At 32.7% G+C, this 8,102-nt stretch overlaps 1 long non-coding RNA gene across 1 annotated transcript; it reads left to right on the forward strand.

Annotated features, from left to right (window-relative positions):
• The first annotated feature begins 1,265 nt into the window (after window positions 1-1,265).
• Window positions 1,266-2,566, forward strand: LOC128282539 (uncharacterized). Its single transcript, XR_008272841.1, has 2 exons — window positions 1,266-1,352; window positions 2,374-2,566. It is a non-coding gene; the product is annotated as an uncharacterized LOC128282539 (long non-coding RNA).
• Window positions 2,567-8,102: the final 5,536 nt, after the last annotated feature.

An 8,102-nucleotide genomic window follows, 5' to 3' on the forward strand; every position in this document is an offset into this window, starting at 1 on the left:
TAATTTGTATATATATAATTATTATTTTTATTGTCTGAAATAAATTATAATTATTATTTATTTGTATTTGAACAATCTTATTCAAATAGACATAATTTCAAAAAAAAAAGAATCTTAATGAAAAGCACGGTTTTTCTAAAAGTTACAATGTTACAGAAAAATGTAACTTACACCACAAGTTTTGTAGTAAGTGTCTATATATAAAACTCAAAATATCATTTTCACTATTCTATTTTTGTTGTTGTATTCTAGAGGCAAAATTAATAGTCTATTTATTTTCTTTTAATTTTCTTTTCTTGCACCATAAATTTCTTTCTTGTACTAATTTTTTTTAATATTGTATGGTTGTATTTATGAAATGAATTAATAAATTTTCCTTTAAAAATAATTATGTATAAGCATGTGATAAATTTGACAGTAACAAAGCATATGTAATGCAACAAATTACGCACTCAAAAATAAATATATAAAATTCATAAATAATAAGGTAAATGTACGTTTTGATATTTGAACTTAGTTTTAGAGTTCAAATTGGTACCTAAAATTTTTATTGGTAAATGTATGTCAATTTGCTTTTAAGGTTCAATTTAATAGCTAAAATTTATTTTGGTCCAAATAGGTATGTGAACTTGGCTTCTTGGTTAAAATTGGTACATGAATTTAGCTTTTTTTTTTCAAATCAGTACTTAATTATATGGACCAATTTGAACTATAAAGCCAAGTTCAAATGCCTAATTAAACAAAAAAATTTAAGTATTAAATTAAACATTTAAATGAAGTTTAGGTACCTAAATAAATAATCTTAAATACCAATTTAAATCTTGAAACTAAATAAAATAAAATTTATTAACATATTATTAAGAATAAAATTATTTGAGTGTAACGACCCAAAATCTGTGGGCACCAGAAAAGTGTGTTATCGGGCCTCCGTCTTAGTGAAATAAGTTCGAAAATAATTATTAAAAATATTTATGAGTCTAGTAGTGTGTTTAATTAGGTTTTAATTAAGTAAATTTAGCTTAATTTAGAGTAATTAGTAAAAAGATTAAATTGAATAAGGGTAAAAGTTTAATTATAGATTAAAGAAAATTAGAAGGACTTAAGAGGAAATTAAACCATTTCCTATAGCTGAGGCGGTTTAACGTGGAAAATATCAAAGATTTTATTGATTAAAAAAATATATATTTATTTAATAATTAAGTATATTATATTATATTATATTATATTATTATTATATATAAAAGAGACAAATAAGTTAAAAGAAAAGGAAATGAAAACGAAAATAGAGAAGACACAGGGGAGAAAGAAGAAAGAAAAGGGGAAATAGGGTCTATGAAGCTTGGAGTTAATTGGTAAGCTCAATCAAGTTCTTTTCTCATAATTTTGATATTTTAGAAGTCTTAAAACAAGTTTTTGATCAAATTAAGTTGTTAGTTTGGAAGTTCTTAGGTTTTTAAACAAAGTTCATGTTGAATAAAATGATGAAATAGGGGTTTAATTGAATGAAATTCAAGTTAGAATAGATATAAGGATTGAATTGCAAAGTAAGCTATAAGTTTTGTGTTTTAGGGACTAAATTGAGGAAAATTCGGAATTAAGAAAATATGTTGAAAATTTAATAGTTAAATTTGAGTTTAAATGAAATTTGAATAGGAATAAGGTGTGAATTGGTGTTATAAATTTGGTTATTAACATTTTACATCAAAACAGTTTTGGGAAGTAGCAATGGTCTGACTTTGAAAATTCACTAAAAATTTTATAAATTGAACTAGAAGATGAACAAAATATGGAATTAAAGCTTATTGAGTCTAGTTTCTTATAGTAGAAACAGTGTAAGCAATTAATTGATGAATCAAGAGATATTTGAAATTTTGTAATACTGGTTAGGGGTGATTTCGAGATGTCCTGTTTTAACTTTGGAAAATCATTAAAAATTGTACAAAAATTATTATGGAGTATAATTTATATATGTGAACTCCTTAATGAATCTAGTTTCAAAATAAATAAACAAGAACCTTATTCGAGTTCTGTACAATGAGATAATTTATTTTTAGTAGAGAGAGGTCAGAACTGTCAAATGAAATAACAGGGGAGTATTTAACGAATAAACTATACTAAATGGCTAGACCAAAAAATCTGGAAATTTTATGGTTAGAAGATATATCATGAGTCTAGTTTTAAGAAAAATTTACGGATATTAATTTGGAGTTTCGTAGCTCAAGATATAAATAATTTAGTAACAATGACTCAAGTAGACAGCTTAATGGTGAAATTATATATATATACATTAAAAATGGCTAAATTTGCATGTTTAGGCTCATGAATTAAATTGAATCATGTTTTATTGATGATTATAAATTATTATTTTCGTAGCCAACAAAGAACCTGAAGCATCAGCATCGAAAGGAAAGGAGAAAGTCATCGAGGACTAAAACGGGAGAATTACGTTGTGTATTACTATAATTCGAATTTTAATTATTATTGATTGCTGAAATTTTAATTGTTATGTATGGTAAATAAGACTTGAGGTAAGTATGTGAAATTAAAATTAGAAAAAGTAAAATAATACCCTATTAACTCGTCGGACTAGATTCGATACAAATGGTATGCCATTGGATTTGTGATGTGATAAAGAGATTGTAGTTCGGCTGAGAAGATGTTTCTGTTATTATATACTTCGGTTTATCCGAATACGCATTTAATGCCTTATTGGTGTGTTGGGAGGATATATTATACCGGTGTGTTATGGAGGATTTACAATATTCCGGGTGTGTTTGGGTTGGATATTCTGGTGTGTTTGGGTGGAAATCCGTGTATCTGTCATAGTCCGAGCTTTGTTAATAGGGTAAATAATTGAAATGAAATTTTGAAAATGAGATTATTTGTTTTAGCACTATTGAAAAGTACGAGAAAGAATGTATGAGTTAAATTATGAATTGAGTTAGTATGAGAAAAATGAATTATGAATTTAAGATTTTATGAAGTAAAATAATTATATATAAAAGTAGTTTAAATAATTATAAAAATTTATGGTTGATGTTTGTAATTTATTAATATTAAATAGTCTTGATTTATAGTAATACCACTGGGTATATCCATACTCAGCGTACGGTTGTTTCCGTGCGCGGGTTAGTAGAAGTCAAGTGTCCCGACTCAGCATCCAGAACAATCCCGACTCAAACACAAACTTGGTGATGTATATTTTTCTTTTGGGTAAAGGTGGCATGTACATAGGTGTTGTTTAGTCACTTGAATATGTATATTACTTTGGGTAGTGAAGGATGAATTATAAAATTTAAATGGTTAAATGAAATGGAAAGAAAAGTACATGATATTTTGATACATGAACATTAAGTTGTTAAATGAATGAAGTTTTTAACCAATTTTGAATGATGCTATGATAGTAATTAAGTTAAAATTTTGTTAATGATATAAATATTAGTTATATGATTGTGAAATATTGGTGTTGGTTGTTTTGGTTTGAATTTGCAGGAGGGTTAAGTAAAAATAAGCAGAAATGCTGCCGAAATTTTTATAAAATAAAAAATAAAAAAAATTAGAATACTCGAACAATTCCCGTTCTACTTTTAATACGTGTTTGAACTTCGAGAGTTCAAGATAGGGACTCAATTATTATATTATACTATGAAAATTTTTAATAATTGTAAATTATTAGTAAGTTGTCTGATATGTCCGGTAATGCCTCATAACCTCGTTCCGATAACGGTTTGGGGTTAGGGGGTATTACAATTATTGGTATCAGAGCTATCAGGTTTAGCCGATTCTCGGGCTAAATTGGGCTCGGAAGTGAGTTTAGAAGTACATGCCACTGTCGAGTCGAAATTGAGTCAGGATTTTTGGATGCTAATGTATTTATTTGATTTTGTTTTATAGATAAAATGTCAGATGAAAGAATCGATAATGTTGAATAGGAAATGTATACTGGAAGTCGAGAATTAGAAGAAACTGAATCTGTTACACCTGGTGTGAATCAGTTAAATAATCAATCTCCTAACGTAGGGAGAGAAAGAAATACCTCACAAGTGTTAAGAGATATAGCTGATGCATTACAAACATATAGTGAGAGCTATACCTGCTACTACATCATGCCCATTGTCGACAGCCCCAATTAAAAAGTTACGAAAATATGGTGCCACGGAATTTCGTGGATTAAAAGGAGCTGATCCATCCGTTGTTGAAAATTGGATAGAAACAACAAAAGAGTTTTGCAACAATTAGATTGCACCCAGAGAGTCTCGATATGTGTTTGTATCAACATTACAAGGAGAAGCGTATCTCTGGTGGGAATCGTGGTTAGACATTTGCGGATGATCGGTAACTTGGGACTTATTTCAAAAAGAATTTCGAAGAAGTATATTGGGGAATTGTACATCGAAGAGAAAAGCAAGAGTTTTAGTGTTGAAACAGGGAATATGTCAAGATCTTGGATTATGAGCGAGAGTTCTCTAGATTGAGCGGTATGCTTTAGAATATGTTCCAACCGAGGCTGATAGTTGTAAACGATTTCTACGGGGATGCGAGATGAAATCAAGATTCAATTGGTAAGTCTCGAATTCTTGAACTTGTTGATCCGGTTGAGCGAGCAAAATGATAGAACAAGTCTTGGTGCGGATAAAAATCGAAATTGGTAAATCACCGGGAAACGTATGGGAACTACTAGTTTTAATCCATTACCGAAGAGATTCAGAGAATCAAGAAGTGACTGGAGATCCAGTTTTAGTTCAGACAAAGGTGGTAGAAGCAGAGGTAAACAGATGATGAGTATCTACTAGTAGTGTGAGAGGTCCATCCCAAGTATAGAAATTCAGATCGTGAGCATCATGAAAGAAACATTTAGGTGAATGTTGGAGGATAACTCGATGATGTTTTCGATGTGGGGCTACAGATCATTTCATCCGAGATTGTCCGAAAGGTGAAAGTGCCACACCTGCAACATCTCAAAGATCAGTACCTACTGTTCGTGACAGAGGATCTAGTAGGGGTGGTTCGGGTTCTATGTCTAGAGGTGGAGGTGTCAGAAGAAACATCGATATAGTTACACAACAGTCAGAGGCCAGAGCGCCAGCCAGAGCGTACGTAGTCCGGACCCTTGAGGAGGGCGATGCATATGATGTTGTTACAGGTATATTTCTATTGTATTCTGAGCCTATTTATGCTTTAATTGATCCGGGTTCGTCACACTCTTATATAAATTCAAAACTAGTCGAATCGGGGAAATTAGAATCTGAAATGTCTAAAGTTTCTATAGAAGTGTCTAGCCCTTTGGGACAAACGGTGTTAGTAGATAGAGTATGTCGGAGGTGCCCGTTAATAATACATGATAAAATGTTTCTTGTGGACTTGTTGATCATGCCTTTTGGTGATTTTGATATCATTTTTGGGTATGGACTGGCTATATGAACATGGGGTAGTTTTGGATTGCTATAAAAAGAGGTTTAGTATTCAGACAGAAAATGAGAATAGAATTAAAGTGAATGGCATCCGTACCAGTGGTTCGACACGCATTATTTCAGCGATGAAGGCTAATAAATCACTGCAGCAAGGTTGTCCAGCATACTTGGCATATGTTATTAATTCGATTCGGTTGGGAGTCGGTCGCGATGATTAGGGTATGACGTGAGTTTCAGATGTATTCCCAGAAGAATTACTGGGCTTACCACCTGACAGAGAGGTTGAATTTGCTATTGAGGTGTATCCAGGTACAACACCAATTTCTATACCTCCGTATCGAATGTCACCCACTGAGTTAAAAGAGTTGAAGGTGCAGTTACAAGATTTACTAGATCGTGGATTTATTAGACCAAGCATTTCACCCTGGGGAGCTCCAGTATTGTTTGTTAAAAAGAAAGATGGCTCTATGCGACTTTGTATTGATTACCGATAGTTGAACAAGGTAACAATTAAAAATAAGTACTCGTTGCCTCACATTGATGATTTATTTGATCAGTTGAGAGGAGCTTCTGTGTTTTCGAAGATTGACTTAAGGTCGGGTTACTATCAGTTGAAGGTAAAAGAAAGTGATGTACCAAAAACAGCTTTTCATACGAGGTATAGCCATTATGAGTTCTTGGTAATGCCATTTGGGTTAACAAATGCCCCAGTTGCTTTTATGGATCTCATGAATCGTATCTTTCAGTCGTATTTAGATCAGTTTGTGGTGGTTTTCATTGATGATATATTGGTATATTCGAAGACAGAGGCAGAACATGATAAGCATCTTCGAATAGTTTTACAAATTTTGCGAGAGAAACAGTTGTATGGAAAGCTTAGTAAATGTGAATTCTGGTTATCAGAGGTTGTATTTTTAGGACATGTAGTATCTGTTGACGGGATTAGAGTTGATCCAAAGAAGATCGAAGCAATTGTTCAGTGGAAGGAGCCAAAGAATATATCGGAAGTACTCAGTTTTCTCGGTTTAGCTGGGTATTATAGGAGGTTTGTAAATGGATTCTCGAAGATAGCACTACCAATGACTAAACTACTGTAGAAGAATGTTCCTTTTATTTGGGATGATCAGTGTCAGAAAAGTTTTGAAACATTGAAGCGAATGTTAACCAAGGCACCAGTTTTGACATTGCCAGAATCGGGTAAAGATTTTGTAGTGTATAGTGATGCTTCTTTGAGTGGTTTGGGTTGTGTATTGATGCAGGATGGGAAGGTAATAGCCTATGCATCTCGTCAATTGAAACCACATGAAAGGAATTATCCTACTCATGATCTTGAGTTAGTAGCTGTGATTTTTGCATTGAAGATTTGGAGACATTATCTTTATGGTGAAAAATGTTACATCTATACTGATCATAAGAGTTTGAAGTATCTTCTTTCTCAGAAGGAATTGAATTTGAGACAAAGGCGTTGGATCGAGCTTCTGAAAGATTATGGTTGTGTTATAGACTATCATCCGGGAAGAGCTAATGTTGTAGCTGATGCATTAAGCAGAAAAGCTGTAATTGAATTAAGGGCAATGTTTGCACGACTTAGTATCACTAATGATGGGAGTCTTTTGGCTGAATTAAGAGTAAAACCGGTAATGTTTGATCATATTAGATCAGCTCAGTTGGAAGATAACAAATTATTGAAGAAAAGAGAGATGGTACAGAATGGTACAGTAGAAAATTTTAGTATTGATGATTGTGGATGCTTGAGGTTTCGAAATCGGATTTGTATTCTAAATACTTCTGAGCTTAAAGAGTTAATTCTACGGGAAGCTCATGATAGTCCTTTGCTATGCACCCCGGAGGCACGAAAATGTATCGAGATTTACGAGAATTGTACTGGTGGCCTAGGATGAAAAAAGAGATAGTTGAATATGTCAGTAAATGCTTGGTTTGTCAGCGGGTGAAAGCAGAGCATCAAGTTCCTACTGGATTATTACAGCCGATTACTATTCCAGAATGGAAATGGGATCGTGTTACGATGGATTTCATTACGGGATTGCCATTGTCTGCAAGTAAGAAAATGCTATATGGGTTATAGTTGATCGACTCACAAAATCGGCTCATTTTATAGCTGTCAGAATGGATTGGTCACTTCAAAAACTTACAGAGGTCTATATTCGAGAAATTATAAGGTTGCATGGTATACCGGCTTCTATAATTTCTGATCGAGATCCTCGGTTTACATCAAGATTCTGGAAACAGTTACATGAGTCTTTGGGTACTAAACTTAATTTCAGTACAGCATTTCATCCACAGACTGATGGGTAATCTGAGCGAGTAATTCAAATTTTGGAAGATATGCTTCGAGCTTGTGTTATTGAATTTGAATCTAGATGGGAACGTTACTTGCCGTTAGCTGAATTTGTTTATAATAACAGTTATCAGTCCAGTATTCAGATGGCTCCGTATGAAGCTCTATATAGTAGAAAATGTCGATCACCTGTATGTTGGACAGAATTAAATGAAAAGAAGATAAGTGGACCTGAATTAATTCGTGAAACAAAAGAAACAGTTAAGAAGATTCAACAGAGATTAAAAGCAGCTTTTGACAGACAAAAATCTTATGCTGATCTGAAACGTCGGGACATTGAATACTCAGTCGGGGATAAAGTGTTTCTCAAAGTTTCTCCTTGGAAGAAAGTA

This window comes from Gossypium arboreum, chromosome 10 (assembly GCF_025698485.1).
Source record: "Gossypium arboreum isolate Shixiya-1 chromosome 10, ASM2569848v2, whole genome shotgun sequence".
NCBI classification, from domain to species: Eukaryota; Viridiplantae; Streptophyta; class Magnoliopsida; order Malvales; family Malvaceae; genus Gossypium; species Gossypium arboreum.